This window comes from Diceros bicornis, chromosome 8 (genome assembly GCF_020826845.1).
Source record: "Diceros bicornis minor isolate mBicDic1 chromosome 8, mDicBic1.mat.cur, whole genome shotgun sequence".
NCBI lineage: Eukaryota > Metazoa > Chordata > Mammalia > Perissodactyla > Rhinocerotidae > Diceros > Diceros bicornis.
In genome coordinates this window covers 78,041,524-78,061,549 of record NC_080747.1, presented here as the reverse complement: position 1 = coordinate 78,061,549, position 20,026 = coordinate 78,041,524, and the positions used below count along the sequence as shown (strand labels likewise).

General features: G+C 38.0%; 1 long non-coding RNA gene across 5 annotated transcripts; it reads right to left on the bottom strand.

Annotated features, from left to right (window-relative positions):
- Positions 1-527: 527 nt before the first annotated feature.
- LOC131409799 (uncharacterized) lies at positions 528-15,271 on the bottom strand. 5 transcript variants are annotated; one of them, XR_009221018.1, is made up of 5 exons: positions 14,819-15,264; positions 10,897-12,806; positions 8,259-8,353; positions 1,969-2,008; positions 528-1,287 (listed from the first exon to the last, which is right to left on the bottom strand). It is a non-coding gene; the product is annotated as an uncharacterized LOC131409799 (long non-coding RNA). The 5 variants fall into 5 exon arrangements; XR_009221016.1 differs by lacking the exon at positions 8,259-8,353 and having other exon boundaries at positions 14,819-15,263; XR_009221017.1 differs by lacking the exons at positions 528-1,287; positions 1,969-2,008; positions 8,259-8,353 and having other exon boundaries at positions 10,429-11,090; positions 12,728-12,806; positions 14,819-15,270.
- Positions 15,272-20,026: the final 4,755 nt, after the last annotated feature.

Sequence of the window (20,026 nt, the reverse complement as noted above, 5' to 3'; positions counted from 1 at the left end):
TCCTAGTCAAATGTCTTTTCTTTCATAAAATATATCTTCATTTCCCCAGGCTTACTAGTCACTCCTTCTCACACTTCTGCAATACCACTTTCGTATATTTATACCTTTTTATATTCTTAACACATAGCATGGTGCCTAGAATATAAGAGGGGCTCTATATCTCTTTGCTGCTGAAGGAAGAAAGCACTGTAAAACTTCACAATTATGTTAGAACCATGAGGCTGGATTTTAGAACCATCTGTGGATCCCCAGCTGTATTGGCCACTCAAAAAAGGTATTTTGAAACAACAGTTAACATCCTACAAATGGGTTGTACAAGCAGCAGGATACATGGGGTTTTGTTTGGGATTTATAAAAGCTAAAAAATAGAAAAAAAAAATTTTTCCCCCCCAAAGCCCCAGTAGATAGTTGTATGTCATAGTTGCACATCCTTATAGTTGCTGTGTGTGGGCCGCGGCCTCAGCATGGCCAGAGAAGCGGTGCATCGGCGCGCACCCGGGATCCGAACCTGGGCCGCCAGTAGCGGAGTGCGCGCACTTAACTGCCAAGCCACCGGGGCTTTTCTCGGGGCCGGCCCGAAAAAAATTTTTAAATGAAGGAAAAAAGACACAAGTTTATTTACCGTAAGGTCAGGGCAAGCAATGGCCAAGCACTAACCTGAGTAGTAATTTGGGTTGGGCGTAGGATGGGTTGGGTGTAGGATGGGGGTTGGGTGTGGGATGGAAGTTCAGTCAGGCATGGGAGTTACTGAGTCTCAGGGGTAAAATTGCTTCATTCCTGGTGCAGGAATTCAAAAACTATTGTCTTAGTCCATTCAGACTTCTATAACAAAAATACCATAGACCACGTGGCTTAAACAACAGAAATTTGTTTCTCAGAGTTCTAGAGCCTGGGAGTCTGAGACCAGGGTGCCAGCACAGTTGAGTTCTGGTGAGGGCCTCTTCTAGGCCGCAGATGACTGACTTCTCATTGTCTTCTCACATGGCAGAAAAAGAAAGCACTGGTCCCTTCATTTCCTTATAAGGGCACTGACCCCATTCATGAGGGCTCTACCTTCATGACCTAATTACCTCCCAAAGGCCCAATCTGTTAATACCATTAGGGGTTAGGATTTCAACATCTGAATTTTGGGGGGACACAAACACTCAATTCATAACAACTGTCATTTCTAAATGGTAGAAAACCATCATCAAATCATCACACTGCTGAGAATGTCGTCAGATTTTCATAGCATTCATATCTGAACACAGGGTGTTCCAAGATGTTTCCTGACGCAGATGAAAGCTCCTTGAAGACACAGACACACAATTAATGTGACACCTGGCACATGTAAGGATTTACTAAACATCTGAGGAATTAATGAATAATGTAACATGACAACGTATATCAATTTCATAGCATTACTATTTCACCCACCAAGTATTCTTGTAGAGGAATAAGGACAGATTGATTCTTCTCACAGACACTTCTATTATAGACCAAATAAAATAAAATTTGGGGTGAACTGAAATAACAGTAACAACGATAGTATGGTAGAAATAATGGCTATTATTTGTTCACTGCATTTTATATACCAGGTACTATAGCATTTACTTTGTTATCTCATTTAATCATGGAAACTATTAATACCATCATTTTATAGATGAAGAAAATGAAGTTTTGAGCAATTAAGTAAACTTGCTAAGGTACAGAGCTAGTACATGATGGAGTGGATATTTAAACCCAGATTTTTTAGGGTATAGAGCTCACATTCTTCACCAGAACACCCCCCTAGACCTTCTGAATACTGCCACACATTTATTTATAGTTAGAAGTGCAAGCTAATGCATGGATTGAGTAAAGTACTTCTAACTGAAACTATCATTTTGTCCTCTTTGCTGTTAGTAATACAACCATGGACTTATCTTGGAATGTTGCTCTACTGTGAGACAACAAGAGGTAAACAGTTAATGATTGAAGATATTTTACCTTCTGTTTAACTGCCTTCAAGTTACTTCACTGCTGTTACCTGTGGACGTGATATCACAGACCATGAAATGTTAATGACAAAGCTATCAGGCAAGTACCACACTTGGTGTTAAAGCTATCATTTTCATGCTTGATTGAAATTCCAACATTAACAGGTAGTGAGGAAATATTTTAACTTAGCATTTCCCTTTCCTTCTGTTGAAGGTTTTAAAGCATTGAAATTATATTGAATTTTAAGTTTTTACTTCATTTTTCTCCTCTACTAGTTGCTAAATTTCTTGAGGTTGGGACTATATTTTTGTGTTTTTGTGTCCCCAGCATTTAGCACACTCTAGCATATTAATCAACATTAATACATGTTTAATGGATAGATAAGTCATGCAATTTTAATCCCATTTTGGCATCGTACTATGTCTTTCTGACCTATATGTACTGGAGATAGATAGATACAAGAATTAAGGGATAAATGAAGTAAAACCATGTTGGTACTCTAACGAGTCCTGAATGGGGGCAGATCACGCTTCAGACTCCAAGCATCAGCCCTGTCTCTTAAGAGAGAGAGCTCTCAAGCTGACCAGGATCCTGGTGCGTCTTTGGCGCTAGTCCAGCGTGCGCATTATACAGAAGCCAGAGACAGCGCTTTGAATGATGCTAACAAGCCAAGGGACGCTGAACAAGCATGCAGAATATTCTCTAGGCAGTGAGAAATCTACTTGGAGAAAGGCTACGTTTGCTTTTGAACACTCATTAATAAAGTTGCCACTTACGCTGCCCAAGTCACTGTACTTTGAGGAGAAAGCGATGAGGCAATTGACCAAAAAGTTAATGATTGTGAGGGCTTTTAATGACTTTCAAATCATTCAATAGAACATTTCACATGAATTATTACTGTATCTGCAACTCATAATCTCAAAGTTACTGATAGTCATAGTTTTACATTTAGCAACTTAACATTTTTGTGTTTAACACACAGTATTCATAAGGGCGGTTGAGTATATAAAATACATAAAATTAGTATGGAGGTAGCCAAGGTATTAACTAAGATATTGTTCTGTGGCTGCTATTGTTGTTTTAATGGCCTTCACTTTCCAGGATAACGTCCCCATGGGAGTATGATAGAATAATGTGCATGTGATGCTCATAGGGAGGTGACAAGTTTAGGAATCCAATTATCTATAAGCTTTACTATCTGTTACACCAAAAAGACATTAACCTCACAATTCCATTCTATTTTATCGCTTTATTTCACAATTAAAACAGTCTGAAGGCATTATATGTATACCTATGTATACCTATGAGAGTATACCTATGAGAGAATAGATTTCTGATTTGAAGATTCCTGAGTTTTACTATGTTATTAAAAACCAGCATTTGTTTCCATATAACCATGACCAGACTGGACTCTATTCAAACATATTCCTTACATATAATATAGGTCTTGATACAGTAGCAGATGGAAAGCCCTGATACCAAGATTTCCATTTCTTTAAGACTAACTCCCAGGAAATTATTTAGGTCCTGGGTCTAATTTATGTAATTTAGATTTAGAATATGTCAATATCATAGATTTGGAAATGAAAGAAGATTCAGACAGTTGAATTCCCCATAGCTTAGCTGTGTAGTTCTATAAGTATAGGGAATTCATTAAACTGCGATTCACAGGACTTTTTCTTTTCTTCTTTTTTTTTTTGGTGAGGAAGATCAGCCCTGAGCTAACATCCATGCTAATCCTCCTCTTTTTGCTGAGGAAGACCGGCTCTGAGCTAACATCCATTGCCAATCCTCCTCCTTTTTTTTCCCCAAAGCCCCCCAGTAGATAGTTGTATGTCATAGTTGCACATCCTTCTAGCTGCTGTATGTGGAACAGGGCCTCAACATGGCTTGAGAGGCGGTGTGTCAGTGCGCGCCCGGGCTCCGAACCCGGGCTGCCAGTAGCGGAGCGCGAGCACTTAACCACCAAGACACGGGGCTGGCCCCCATAGGACTTTTTCTTAATGTCTTGTCTGCTTTTGTTTTTGTTTTCTTGTGAAGCAATGTCTTACCAAATCCCTGAGTCATAGTCTGTTTTGTTGCAGTCATATGGGTGTTACTGTGAAGGAGAAAAACTAATGACTACAGCAGGAAAAAGAATTGATGTGTCATGAATTATGGCCCTGCTTACACTTCTACTTTAACCATAATCATTTGCTCAAACAAAAAAGTTCTGCATTTGAATGTCCACAATTGTGTGCATATTATAAACATCTCATCTTTCACCAGGGCTCAGCCAATACTTGCATTTGTTGACACTTCATCATCAAGGAAAAAATCTTGTTAAACAAATAATTATCCTTCATAAGAGAATGGAAACAGAACCATGGTTCATAAACTTCCTAATTAACACTTCCAGTTGTATTTAGTAAGTAAGATTTTTGTTTAATCTTAAAATAAGTAAACCTTTATGACATGCTAATCATTTATTTAAAACTTTCTCCCTTATCTCTCCAAGGCTTATCTTCTCCTAATGTTTGCCTTAGGTGGCTGATACTATTGATTTTGCCTTTAAAAAACGTTCGTATTCCTCATCTGTGGCATTACAATATAGCCATGAAGTATACATTACATCTCTTTTCCTAGATCATACTCTAGTTCATGTAATTTCCTCCTCCATGTTTTTTTTCTCATAGAGGGATTTATAAGATTTAGGATTCACTTTAACGTACAGCATATTCTTTTGCTTTGGTTTTCCTATTGAAACCAGTGTATTTTCATAGAAAACACATCAGTAACTCTACCTGTCTATGTCCTACATCTGGATTGCAGCCTCCTGAGTGAGCACCGTAATTACTTCATTCCCTGAACTTTATCAGGATTCATCAACAAGCAGAACTGTTAAGGGCAGCTCTCCCAGTAATCAAGTCTAACAGGATAATCAGCAAGAATTTTCAAAGGAAGTCGAGTGTTTTTCTCATTCTCTAATGACAATAATTTATTCACATCCTTATTATTGGCTACCTCTGAATCTTTTTAAGAAGTCACATTTTAACTGTGGTGTCACTAGAACCGGAAAGAGAATAACCTGGAACTTTATGGTATAAATTTACGCTAGTAGCTTTGCCTGAAAAGAGGAACAGAGTGATTAACGAGTGTAATGGTCTAAGCTGAAGAATATTCAATTCTAAACTAATTCTCACAAGGTCTTTGTTTACCTAACTTACCAGGTAGAGAACATATTCAATTGATTACCTGAATTTTAAGCTTTTCCCAGTTATTTTTGGCCTCATCAATTCAACATATATTACACAAATAGACATTATGCTGGATGCTGAGGATACCTTAGGCAAGACAGAAATCCCTGTCTCAATTGAGTTTATAGCCCAGAGAGGGAGTTAAATAAATAATAAATTACTAAGCAGTGTGGTTATTTATTCATGATTTATTAGCCCCTGTGCTAGGTGTTAGGTATACAGCAGTGAGTAAGACAGGCCTCTGCCTTACTGGTAGAGGGTAGCTTTAAGTCCTAAGATAGCATCAAGCATTAGATTCTATCACACAGGGGGTGCTTAAGCCAGTCTTTAGGGCACAAGAAAGTCATTCTGGAGGCAGTGACAGCCTAGTTGCAACCCAAAAGGAAAATAATACTTGGCCAGACAAAAGGAAAAGGAAAGGCAGAGTGTTCTGGTGTACATACCCAAAAGTCAGAGAGATCATCCCGTAGTCAGGGCACTAAAGATAGTTCAGTACAGGGGAAGTAGAGGATGTACAACAGGAATCTGTGAAATCAAAGGTAAGCAACGTAATCAGGAACTGGATCACAATAAGGTGGACATTATAGAATCTGAGACAAGCTGCTGTGTTCAAATCCTGGTTCAGACACTTACAAGCTGTGTCTTGATGACTTTAGGTGTGCCGGATCAGTCTATCATCAAATTGGTTAACTTGAGAATCATATGTCACATTCTCTTTCCCTGGATGGTTCCCTGTTAGCATGGGCCAGATAAGGAACTTGTGCAAGATTTAGGAGCTGGAAGTGAGGCAGCAGCCCTTACCCTCTGAAGGTCGTCATAGTTACACATAGTGATGGACAGACACAGAAGTGCCGGGAGGGTTCCACCTTGTCCTCACTCTCCTTCACTCCACTTCCAGCTCTTCTCCACTCTGGCTCCTCTGACCAAGAGCAGCCCTAGGACCATCACTAGATGCTTGACTGCAAACCCACGGACTTTTCCACCAGCACCCTCACAGGCCCACTTGGGTGGCTGGATGTGCTTGGCTTTTCTTATTGACTAGCTGGTGACCCCTCTGATGTTCCAGCCTCTCCTTTAAGACCTTCCTTTCCAACACCTTGTAATACTATATTACTCGTGCTATAATAAATCCCTTATCCCGTAACTTACAGTGGATCTGTTGCCCTGACTGATACATTGGAAATTTTACATAACCTCTCTATGCCTCAGTTTCATTATCTCCAAAGAGGATAATGGTTATAATAGTATCCATTTTATAGGGTTGTCTTGAGGAAATAATGTACGCTCACTAAACGATAGCTATCTTAAGGAGTTTAAACTTTACCGTGAGGGGAGTAAGGAGTCAGTAAAAGATTTTGGGTGAGGAAATAACATGATCAGATTTGGTTCAGATCAGTCTGAGTGAGAGGTGAAATAAGGATTCAATGGGAACAAAGAGACACTTGGAAGTCTGTTACAGTAATCAGAATTTGAGATGTTGGTGGTCTTACTAAGGTAGTGACACTGGGATTGAAGATCAGTGGACAGATTCAAAAGCCATTAAACTAGAAACGTCTTTCTCTGACATCTCGTTAGCATAATGTCCTCAAGGTCCATCCATGTTGTCACAAATGGCAGGATTTCCACTGTATGACATTATTTGTATCAAGTGGAATCTAAAGAAAGCCAAACTTGTAAAAACAGAGAGTAAAATGGTGGTTACCAGGGGCTGGGGTGTGGGGGAATAGGAGAAATGTTGTTTAAGAGTGCAAACTTGCAACTTGTAGATAAATAAGTCCTGGAGATCTAATGCACAGCATAGTATTATAGACTACAATACTCTATTATAAACTTCAAACTTGCTAAGTTACTAATCATAATTATTCCCACCACAAAAAGAGAAATAATTATGTGATGTGATAGAGGTGTTAGCTAATGCTGCAAGGGCAATCATATTGCAATACATAAATGTATCAAATCAACATGCTGTACACCTTAAACTTACAAAATGTTGTATGTCAAATATAGTTCAATTAAAATAAATAAAAAGTAAAAAAGATGAACACCAAAATACGGTACTAGAAATGACAGAACCTGGTAAATTATTAAGCATGGATATGGAGGAAAGAGAGGCATGAAGGATTACTGCGAGGCTTCTAGTTTAAGACATTGGGTGGATCATGATGCCATTTTTCTGAAACAGTAAAAGTGAAGAAGAACTTGTTTGGTGAGGGAGTGATGAAATTTAGCTTTGACGTGATGAGCCTGAGGTGTCCATGAGACATCTAATTGGAGATGTTAAGAAGGAAGTTGCTTATGCTAGACAGTTGAATGGGGAGATCAGACTGAATCTTTGCTCCTTGTTCTTCCATTATACTTATGAGGTAAGTATGCTTTCAATAAAAGCAAGGAACTGAGAGGCTGAGATATTGGATTTTTTTCGTCTACCTCAGCATTTCTAAAACTTTTTGGTCTCAGGAAACCTTTACACTCTTAAACTTTGAGGACCCTAAAAAGATTTCGTTCGTGTATATTTACTGTATGAGAAATTTAAACTCTGAAGTTTTAAATTAAAAAAATTATATATTAATTCATTTCAAAATAATAAACCATCACATGTTAACATAAATAACATATCTTTATGAAAAATAACTATGTTTTCCAAAATAAAAAATTAGAAATAAAAGTAACATTGGTTAACTTTTTACGAATCACACATCATGTAATAGTGAAAAGAGGAAATAACATCTTAGAATTACTATAAAAATAGTTTTGACTTCACAGACTCCCTGAAAAGGTCTCAGAAAACCCCAGGATCCCTGGACCACACTTTGAAAATCACTGTTCTTTGTGAACATTAAGTTAAAAGTGATGATGCTCAGGGCGGGAGTGGAGAGGAAAGCCTAGAAACTCAAGTGAATAAAGGGCAGTGATGGGGAGATTAGCAGTTGACAGTGACAGAAAGGAAGTATGATATGGCTGAATGACACATGGCTCAGGTAGAAAAGGGTTTTTTTAAAAAAAGGAAGAATCAATGAGTGGTCTTGAAATAGTTTTGGGAAATGAGAGCAATTCAGGTCATACCTGCACTCTCTCAGTGGGTGGTATTTGAGAAAAGGCAGCATTTATATGAGAGGCTTGTTGGGGAAGCAGTGTCTTCTAGAAGAGCCAGGTTTCAGCTAGCAAGTAACAGAAACGTAAACGTCATGTTAATAAGGTGAAGAAATGTTTGTACTACATGTAGCAAGTACTATTAGTTGCCTACAAATATCTATTCTCTCTTTCTTCCTTCGAAACAAAACCCCAATTCCTAACTGGGGACACTGCCACCCAAATATGTTGTCCAGCCTCCCATATAGCTAGGTATTGTTATGACTAATTCCTGGCCACTGACATATAAATGAAAGTGTTGTGTGGGGCTTCTGGAAACACTTCTTAAAAGCAGCTAAATTTGGAGAAGCCCTTTTTTTGCCTTCCTCCTCACTGCTGCCTGGAATGCATATGTGACAGCTTGAAAGCATGATCTAAAAACATATATAGAACTTTGCACTCAACAAATGTAGTGTATACATTATTTTCAGGCACACAGAAAAGACTGCCAACATTCTACCACTTAAGGCAAATATTAATGCATTTCAAAGGATTGGTATCACACAGACCATGATAGGTTTGAACATACTGTCTCTCAAATAGTGCCAGCATTTTCTTGGTGAAAAAAGGAAGGAGAAGTTTTCAGGCTTCTCTAAAAAGATCATCTACATCCTGGATTGACTGTGTTCCTGAAGGAAACCCTTGTCCTTTGAACAGAAAAACAACAGCTTTTACTTAAGTCCCAGGATGTTCAGCATGTTTTAGAGAGAGTAGAGTAACTGGATGCAGAAGGATTTTTAGTTCTTTTTAGAAAGAGTCAGGCACAGCCTAAAAAGATTAAACTCCTAGAAGGATCTTAGATCAGGTGATCCAGCAGGCAACTTATAGAGCAAGGCTTCCCAGACTACTGTGCTTACAAACACCTGGGGATCTTGTTAACATGCAGATTCAGTAGTTCTGGGGTGGGGCTTCAGATTTGCATTTCTAACAAGCTCCCAGATGACGTTGATACTGCCTGCCTAGGGACATCATTTTGAGTAGTACAGATAAAGACAAACAGTGTGGAATAAATCTATGGCCTTGATGTAGGCCATGAAGCCAAAAGTCTAATTATCAGCTTCAAAATGACTTCTTGCATATATTATCTATTTAGTGACTATTTATTAGAGGCAATTATGTGCCAGATATAAGCTAGACTCTGGAGAAGACAATGATGAACAGAACAGTGTCCCCACCCCTAATGGTGCCCACGATCTGCCAGGGAAGCCAATCATTAAGGAATTACACAAATAGAAATTTACTTGCATAACACATGTGCCTAGAACAGCACCTGGCACACGGCAATTCCTCAGTAAAGATTTGAGTAAACTCTGAACAGATCTCCATGACTGCATATAATCTGGAGACCAGTGAAGGTTTCTCTAATGGAGTAACAGTTAAGTAGATACCTACCTAAGTTTTAAATGCACAGGTGATGGGTAGGGTTATGGGAAGCAAGGGAGAAGAGTACTCTTAGAAGAGGGAGCAACTGAAAAATCCCAGAAGTAAGAAAGGACAGGATAATTAAAAGAGCATATTAATTTTTTAAAAATATTAAAGATATGTTGTAGTCAAATAAATTTCCTTAGAAAAGTGAATTTTAAAATTATAATATCACTTTCTAAATTCAGAAAAGGTAAGAGTTTATGTGGCTTTTTGATCTATGGCTGACTTGATTTACCACGTTCTCTTCAGGTAGGGACCACCCAAATTATATGATAGATAATTCTGAAGCAATCAGATGGTAGACAGTGCAGTGATTTCACATAATCATACTCTATATTTTAGATATCTATATGAAAGGTAAAATTTTTTTTAATTAAAAAAATTTTTTTGCATACTCATAAAAGGTTCAAGTCAGTAGAATTAGGCAAGAGAAAAAATAAAAGGATAAGAATTGGAAAGAAAGGAATATTATTCACAGATGCTGTGATTGTCTACATAGAAAAGTGCAAAAGAATCTTCAGATTAATTATTAGTAGTCGTAGATTAGTAAGGCTGGTGGACACAAAATAAATATATAAAAATCAGTTACATTCACGCACTGTGTAGGGAAGGAAGAATTATTCATCTACCCTCTAGGTTCTTCTGGCTGGTCTAAGAATTAAATTGATGTGAGACAGAATAACAGGAGAAAATCAAACAAAGTTTAATAACATGTATACATGAGAGAAACCCAGGAAACCTGAGTAACTTGCCAAAGTGGCTGAAGCCACCACCTTAAATACTGTCTTTAGTTAAAGACAAAGGAGAATATTATGAGTAGTGGTTTGGGACTTCAGAGGGGAGGGAGGCAGTTCACATGGAGATGTAAAAGCAAATGTTTGGTAAACAAATATTTGCTGGGCCATCTGTAGGCAATGTGACCCAAGAGACAACTTTGATAAAATGGGCTTAGCAGGGTTCCTCCAGTCTACCACACTTAGAGTTATCTATGGTGATAGCTCTATCCTGGGACAGGCCTTCTATCTTAAATTCTTTTAGGCAGTTAGAGGAAAGGTCAAAGTTTCTTTTTCAGTCTTTTGTTTTTCAAAATAATCAAGTGAAAGAGACACATTTTGGGGTAGCAAATTCTGATCCCCCACAGTCCCACTTTTGAAACTTCAAGCAGTTTCATAGTCCAGAAGACGAGTTGGTAGATTGCTCCATCTCAGTGAATATATCTCTTAGTCCTGATAATAGATCAGTCCAGTTAAATTCATTTCAGGAGGCAGTGATGCAGATAGGTTCCCAAGGTTAGGCCTATATTGTGTAAGCAAGCAATCAGGTATTTAGTAAGAAGCATTTCTATGGAAACAAAAAGAAAAACAAGGTTAATGTTGGGAGCAAATTATAAACCAGTTTCTGAGCACAGGGGACAGCCAGCAAGATTTCTAGATGTCAGGGTTGAAGCATCTTTTGCAGTTTGAAATGTCTCTGATGATGTCATTAGGTGTTCAGGTATCTTTTTAAGCGGCTTACACAGCAACAGATGTGAAGATTTTCTAAACATAGGCTATCATGGTGATCTCTCTCAAGTTTATATCTAGTTGTTTAGCCTCAGTTTGCAGGGTATCAGGAAAAAGAGTGGTTTTAGTTCTCACTGATTCCAAATGAAAAGGATGAAAAAAATTAAAAATGTTAGTTTGGAGATTTGTAGCCAGATATTTCAGGAGACTAGAAGAATTCAGGATTCAGTCCAGTTTACAGGTAGAAAACAAAAACCTCAAAGACAATTAACAGAACTAGAATATGTCTTATAGTTTTCTACCAAAACATAATTTTTCTCTCTAAAATCACCCTCATTTTTACCAACGATAGCCAAATTAAGGCTAACTCATTTGTAAAATAAGTCTAGTTTCAACAAACTTAGGCAAATTATTTACTTAAGTACAGCAAGAATAGCAATTGGTCAGACAGGCCCTTTTAAATCTGCTGTGCTGGAACTTTCATAAGGAATCTCTGATTGAACTTTAAACACCTCTTGAGGCCAGGCAAGCCAAACCAAGGACTTGTCATCAGATTCTGCCTGCAATACCTTAGATTTGGGTGAATTCCTCTCTTTTTGAAGTCCCAAAAATATCCTGAGGTTCTTTGCATTTGCCAGGAAGTGACCTTCTTTACTCACCTGGTAAGGTTACTGGGAACCCTGTAAGTAAGGTACCAGGCCAATATTTTCAAGTGGCTTTATTTCATAAAGTTAGTCTTTGTTCCTTAAATCTATCTGGTTATATCTGAGTCTATGTATGTCTGTCTCAAATATGGTATTCCAGTCAAAGCCTTGGTAATATAACCAGTGTTTCCAATTGTGTCCTGTTATGAGGAGAACAGATTCTCATTGAACTTAACTAAATAGCCATGAAAATAAGAAAACTAAGAGTTTCTAAATTCTGGAAGGATTAGGTAGGGAGAAAAAGAGAAATGTTTTAATTCTGCTTACAAAAGTATAATTTACCAAATTTTTATAAGTCATAGTTAGCCTAAGAGAAAATAGAAAAGGGTTTCCTTAAATCTGGAAAAAGAAAACGTTTTATTTTATTTTTGTGAGGAAGATCGGCCCTGAGCTAACATCTGCCAATCCTCCTCTTCCTTTTTTTTTTTTGCTGAGGAGACTGGCCCTGGGCTAACATCCATGCCCATCTTCCTCTACTTTATACGGGACGCCGCCATAGCATGGCTTGACAAGGGGTGTGTTGGTGCGTGCCCGGGATCCGAACCGGCGCACCCCAGGCCGCCGCAGCAGAGCGCACACACTTAACTACTTGCGCCACCGGGCCAGGCCCAGAAAACATTTTTAAAAATCAGCAATATTTTAAACAGAAAGTCATAAAAATGATAATCATCCTCATTAGTTCATTTAGTCCCATGTAATCAACTGTTGATCTTGATCTTGTTAGCAGTTTCGTTGTCATCACTTTCTCCATTAGAGTTCTGTAATTTCTTACCCAGTTCAGTTTTATGATCTTAAAGTTATCAGAAACCTGTATTCTAGAGTAAGTGTCCGAGTCCTTTCCGTGAATCTCTCTGAAAATGAAACATATTTGCAAAAGCAGAGTAAAACAAAACTGTATGTAAATGACAAAAGACTTAAAAATGGCAATTGACAAAGAAACTTGCCTATTTCTGTGACATATAACATTTTAAGATAATAACTAGGATTATGACATAACCAGGACACATCAGAATTTTAGGAATGTTATATAATTTTTAAAATATTTATATTAATAACATTTACCCACATAATATAACCTAAGAAAGTTTATCATTTATTTGACAATGTTTCCCATGTAATTTAACATACCGAATAAGCCTAATTAGTTTAATATCTCCCTCTTTATAGAAAAAGAGAACAAATTCTGAGAAGTCCCAGGGGCGCTTTGGAAATTCTGAAAGTTTGAATTTTGGGGAATTTTGTCAAAAATATCCAAAGGTTTTAAAACACTTGGTCAAATAGGAAACAATGCTTAGTTATCTATTTAACCAAGGTGACAACAGAAGATGTTAAACGCAAACAGAGAGAGTTAAATAGTTTAAAAATCCTTGATAGAGAGACCTCAGTCTTTTTGAACATAGGAAGTTATTTTGACAAAACATAGATTTTCTGTCTTTTAGATAGACTTACTTGAAGGTAAAGAAAAACCTTTTACAATTTTTTTCTCAAAAGCAGACTAAAGTTTAAGAAAATTATCCTTTTTTTTTTTTTTTTGTGAGGAAGATCAGCCCTGAGCCAACATCCATGCCTGCCTCCTGTTTTTGCTGAGGAAGACTGGCCCTGGGCTAACATCTATTGCCAATCCTCCTTGTTTTTTTTTTTTTTTCACCTTTTTCTCCCCAAAGCCCCAGTAGATAGTTGTATGTCATAGTTGCACATCCTTCTAGTTGCTGTATGTGGGACGCCACCTCAGCATGGCCAGACAAGCGGTGCGTCAGTGCGCACCCGGGATCTGAACCCGGGCCGCCAGTAGCAGAGCACACGCACCCGACCGCTAAGCCATGGGGCTGGCCTGAAAATTATCCTTTTAAGAGAGGGAAAAAACCAAATTCTAATTTTGTACCAGCTTACTTTTGATATTAAAACTCATTTATTTAATTACATTTATTTTAATCTTAGCCAACTTGATCATGCACAAAACTCTTTTCTCAGAGGTTTTTTTAAAAAAAACTTTTTATAACCTTTTTAACAAAAACGTATTTATTTATTATATCTTTACTGAAAACATACATCTTACTTTCTTTGAATACAAAGATGTTTTCCTTATTAATTTTCAGTAGCTTTAATCACATATATTAATTAGAATTTTTAACCCTTAGAAACTTTAATTTTTAGTGAAAACCAAGAAACAAGCAATTATGAGCTGCCTTTTACATTAATGTTCTCTGGCTTGGCAAGTTTACTATTTTTTTATAATTTTTAGAAACATGTTACTTCATAGTACAATCTTTTAATAAAATACAAGACATGTTTACTAATAGACCCAAACATCTTTTAGTTTCTCTGCAATAAGAAGCCAACTGTAGATAAACCTATATTTAATAATTAATATCTAATATTTTATTTGGAAATGATCTAGATATTCAATGCATTTTCCATCATTTAATTCAATCTAGCAAAACTTTAAAGTTTTAAGCTACCAAGGAGATTTTGGAAGTAAATACACATCATAAAATATAATTTTTGTTAAACGTTTGTCTATAAACTCTTATCTCACTTACATCTGAATCATTTGCTCCCAACGATTATGTTTAGATTACCCACAAAAACTGCACGAGACAGGAGACAAAACTAGCTATCACTTTAAGTTATTTTTGCTGACAAATTTTGTAACAGAAATAACATGAGCTTATTTGACTAATAAACCCAAGTAGAATAAAGACTGCATGTCTGCCTCATATCCACTGCCGATAACTCTAAAGACGTCTATTTTAATCAAACAAACAAACTTAAGTAGGCTTTAATTTAACAAAGATCATGTTAGCTTGAAAAACATTTAGGTTAGTTTCTATTACATTTAGGAATAATTTACATAAGCACTTACTTTAAGACAATTAAATAGAGCTCTTAGTTTTGGCCATACCATCTGGAGGTAGAAAAATCTCTCACATTTACAACATATACATATAGACATATGTGAAGACACAGACAGACACAAACAGAGACCTTATAGCTTCTGTCCAATTTTTGCTATGAATCAGGTACAATACAAAACTCACTAGTTTATAAAAGAATAGTTGGATCCAAATCTTGACTTGGCAGTTGGAAGGATTAAGTTTACCTGCTTGAATGGCTAAGGCTTTTTTTTCACTGATGAGAAACGTTTGTATTTCAAAGAATGGTTCTCAGGTCCTAGAGAAGATGGGAGTAGAAAATCTACATCACAAAGGCACAGAGAAACATTTAAGTTTTTTCCAAGATGAAGTCTCTGGGGTGTATTTGCCTTATCAGTCTCCAATGTCCCAATATCTATGAGCATTTTGAGAGGAATAAGGGAGGTTTTGGGATTGGCAAAAGGACAAGTGAATTTTGAACTGCTTTCTAGAGTCACATCTCTGGCCCAGAAGAGATTTGTAAGACAAACATGGTTGTTTTCAGTTCCTCAAAGAACTGGATTACAGTCTGAATGATAAAAGAGGTTGACCCACCCTTCCAGCTACATTTTTTCAATTGCTTCTCAAATCAGGGAGCTTTTTAACTTGAGAGGTAAATCAAAAGATGTTTATGTTTTAAAACTTTAGGACAATGTATCATACCTTTAAAATCTGTGCAAAGTATTTAACAAAGGCCTTCTTTTTAAGTGTACAATTCAACCCTAGACCAATTTACCCTGGGAGGTGGTTATTATCTTTTCTATCAACCGCTCCTCAAATACCAGCTTCTAGTTTTTATGTCACTGTGTGGGCTCAGGCAACCCTATTGACTTCCTTTACCATGTTTAATTAACATTGCCTAAAGGGCAGATCTGTATGCCCCACTTTACAATATCAGACAGGGGAAACATCAGTATCAGGCAGGGAAATGTTTCCCAGTGAGACACAATGCCTATCCCCACAATACAATCAGGCAAAAGAGATGCCATCATTTCATGTAAAGCCCATTTAAATATACAGATTTTCCTACAAAATTTTATCTTACTTCCATCAATTCTTACACCTCTAATCATAACTTCCATTAGGACTTTATCAATAAGTTTCAGTCTTTTAATATTGGGTAGAGGAAGTGTTCCTGGCCAGACATAACTTCCATTTCAAAAAAAAACTCAGGCAAAGTTTGAAACTGGCAAACAGTTAGCCATTGATGATTAAGCAGCTAGTAACTATGGGGGATTGGAATTGGCCACCTCAAAATATGTCTCTGTCTGAAAGACACTTTGGCCCCCACCCCCACTAACTGACCAAAGGAGTTTGGGATGGGAGGCCTGCCCCCAGAGCAGGCCATTACCATAGACATCTCCAGATACCTGGAAGGTCCTTGCTAAGCCCATTCTTAGTTCTGGTTACCCATTGTAAGATACATTTACATTTGTAAAGGAAATCTCCATTTGTAAAGATATCTTCTTCCCTGTACCAGGAAGAAGGGAGGGGATGGCCCTACCTAGAAACTTATTAGAACAGAAGGTGAGAACTTAAATCTGCATGATAAACTTACCCATTGTTAACTGTGCTGTTTAGGCAATATGCTATACCACTCCCACTAGGTTCCTATAGGTAACATCCCCCTGGAGCCAGGATCACCATGGTAATGGATGTTTGAGCTACTTTTTTCAGGTATTGAACCCCTTGTCCACTTCAGGCTGAATTGAGACCACCAACCCATCAGCTGGGCCCACGCAGACATATGTCGATAAGCAACCTTTGACGTCAAGAGGTTAGAACCCTACCCTCAGGGCATGCTAACACTTCCATTTTGTAAACATGCATCCTACAAGAGGCATGAAGCCTGACTACCTTGTGCAGATCATCCATTACCTCATCTCTCCTCACCTCCAATCATTTCAGACCACCTTGCCCCCTATCCCTTAAATATCCCTGAGTCTCTATTTTCGAGGAAGTGGATTTGAGATTCAGTCTCCCATTTCCACACCTGGCTGCCTTGTGATTAATAAACCCTTCTATCTCTGCAATCTCATCATCTCAGTGATTGGCTTTCTGGGCAGTGGGCAAAAACAGACCTGGTGCATTAACAAGTTGATATAACCTTTTCATATAATACTAGCTTAAACATTCCAATCTTTATAATCCTATCATTATCAAACCAGGTTCATTTTGCCCACTGCAGGATTATGCCAATCACAGAGAAGATGAGTTTGCAAAGAGAAAGGATTTAATCACAATGCAGCCAAGTGAGGAGGTGGGAGAACCAATCTCAAATCCACCTCCCAGGAAAATGGAGATTAGGGATATTTAGAGGATAAGGGGGCAGGGTGGTCTGAAACGTGGGAATAGATGATTGGAGGAGAGGTAATTGATGATTTGCACAAGTGTAGTCAAGCTTCATGTCTCTTCATAGGATGCATGTTCACAAAATGGTGGCATTACCATGATCTGAGGGTGGAGTTTTTAGTTTCCTGACATTAGGAGTTTTATCATTGTTGTAGAGTGTACTTTTTCTACTTATAAAAAAAGTTTACTGTAAAACAATATGCCTAGTTACACCAGCAGCAGCTTCATACATCTTGTGTTTACCGTGTCTCTTGATTGCATCATTTCCTCTTGTGTTTGATTTAATTTCATTCATTGTGGCCCCTAAGTGTACAAAATCTACTGCTAATGCTTCCATAAGAGGCCATGTCGAGTGATTGACCTGGAAATGAAGTTAAAAGTGATTAAGGACTACAAAGATGGAAAATCAGTAATGGTTACTGCTTGCCAGTCAAGCATGTCCCATTCTACCACACCTATGATCTTGAAGAATAAGAACAAAGTGATGGAAGCTGTTAAAGGGTCTGTTTCACTGAAGGCAATAAGACTAACAAAAATTCAAGAAAGGCCTATATCAGACATAGAGAAAGTTCTAATGACCTGGACTGCACACCACACACAGAAGCGTATCTCTCTCAGCACCATGACAATCGTGGCCAAAGCAAAAGTTTTGCTTGCGATGTTGAAAGAAAGGCTGTACCCCACTACAATGCTGAATTTACTGCTAGCTCTGGGTAGATTAAATGATTCAAGAATCATTATTCATTACTTAACATGAAAGTGAGTGGTGAGTCTTCAAGTGCTGATGTAAAGGCAGCTGAAGAATTTTTGGAAACTCTAGATAAGCTGATTGTGGAGGAAAATTACTTGCCAGAGCAAATATGGAATATGGATGACACCTCCCTATTCTGGAAATGGATGCCTGAAAGGACTTTCATCCATAAGGAGGCTAAGTCAGTGCCAGGTTTCAAGGTCTTTAAGGACAGGATAACAGTCTTGCTTGAGGGCAATGTCACAGGCTACAAATCAAAACCCTTTGTGATCTGGCACAATAAGAACCCCAGAGCCTTCAAGCATATCAACAAGCACCCACAGCCAGTGTACTACAGGGGCAATCAGAAGTCGTGGATGACCCAGCTTCTCTTCCGAGATGCCCTCCTGAATTGCTATGCCAGCAAAATGGAGAATAACTGTTTGGAGAATAACATACCTTTCAAGATTTTGCTTACTGTTGATAATGCTCCTGGATATCCTCCTTTTATTGATGATCTTCACTCCAATATCAAAGTGGTGTTTTTTCTTCCAAACACCACCTCTTAGAGCCAATCAATGGATCAAGGAGTTATAGCAGCTTTTAAAGCCTACTACCAAGGAGGACAGCTGCCCAGGCTATTGCTGCAACTGAAGAAGACACTGAGAAGACACTAATGCAATTCTGGAAAGATTACAACATCTGTGATTGCATCAAGGACCTTGCTTAGGCTTAGGGTGATGTCACCAAGGAGTGTATCAATGGCATCTGGAAGAAGACACTCAGGATGTTTGACCATGACTTCAAAGGATTTGCCAAGGATGAAGAGGTTGCAGAAATCAACAGGCTGTGGTTGAGATGGCAAACAACTTTAACCTGGGTGTGGATGAGGATGACATTGAGGAGCTGCTGGAGGTGGTTCCTTAGGAATTGACTACTGAGGAGTTGGAACTGGAACAGGAAGGCATAGCTGAAGAAGAGGCAAGAGAGAAAGAAACTGCAGGAGAACAAAAAAGAAGAACCTCCAAGAAAATTCACAGCGAAGTGTTTAGCAGAAGCTTTTACAGACCTCAAGAAGTTCCTTAAAAAGTTTGAAAACACGAACCCCAACACCAAAAGGTTTTCATTATTAGAGAGGAATGTTTATGGTGCATTACCTGCTTACAGGAAAATCTATGATTAAAAAAAGAAACCAACCGAGCAAACCACCATGGACATATTTCTGAAGATTGACTTCTCCTCAAGAAGAGCCTCAGGCAGGTCCTGCAGGAGGTATTCCAGAAGGCATTGTTATCATAGGAGATGACAGCTCCATGAGAGTTACTGCCCCTGAAGACCTTCCAGTGGGACAAGATGTGGAGGTGGAAGACAGTGATAACAATGATCCTGACCCTGTGTAGGCCTAGGCTAATGAGTATGTTTATGTCTTAGTTCTTAGCAAAAAAGTTTAAAAAGTAAAAAAATAAAAAATTTTAAAAATGAAAAAAGCTGATAGAAGAAGGATATAAAGAAAGACAATATTTTTGTACAGCTGTACAATATGTTTGCGTTTTAAGCTAAGTGTTATTACAAAAAAGTCAGAAAGTTAAAAAAAATTAAAATGTTTATAAAGTAAAAAAGTTACAATAAGCTAAGGTTAATTTATTATTGAAGAAAGAAAAATATTTTTTTAATAAATTTAGTGTAGCCTAAGGGTACAGTGTTTATAAAGTCTATGGTAGTGTCCGGTAATGTCCTAGGCCTTCACATTCCCTCACCACTCACTCACTGACTCACCCAGAGCAACTCCCAGTCCTGCAAGTTCCATTCATGGTAAGTGCCCTATACAAGTGTGCTATTTTTTATCTTTTATACGATATTTTTACTGTAACTTTTCTATGTTTAGATATGTTAAAATAATTACTTTAGGGTCGGCCCCATGGCTTAGCTGCTAAGTGCGTGCGCTCCGCTGCTGGCGACCCGGGTTCAGATCCCGGGTGCCCACCGACGCACCGCTTCTCTGGCCATGCTGGGGCCGCGTCCCACATACAGCAACTAGAAGGATGTGCAGCTATGACATACAACTATCTACTGGGGC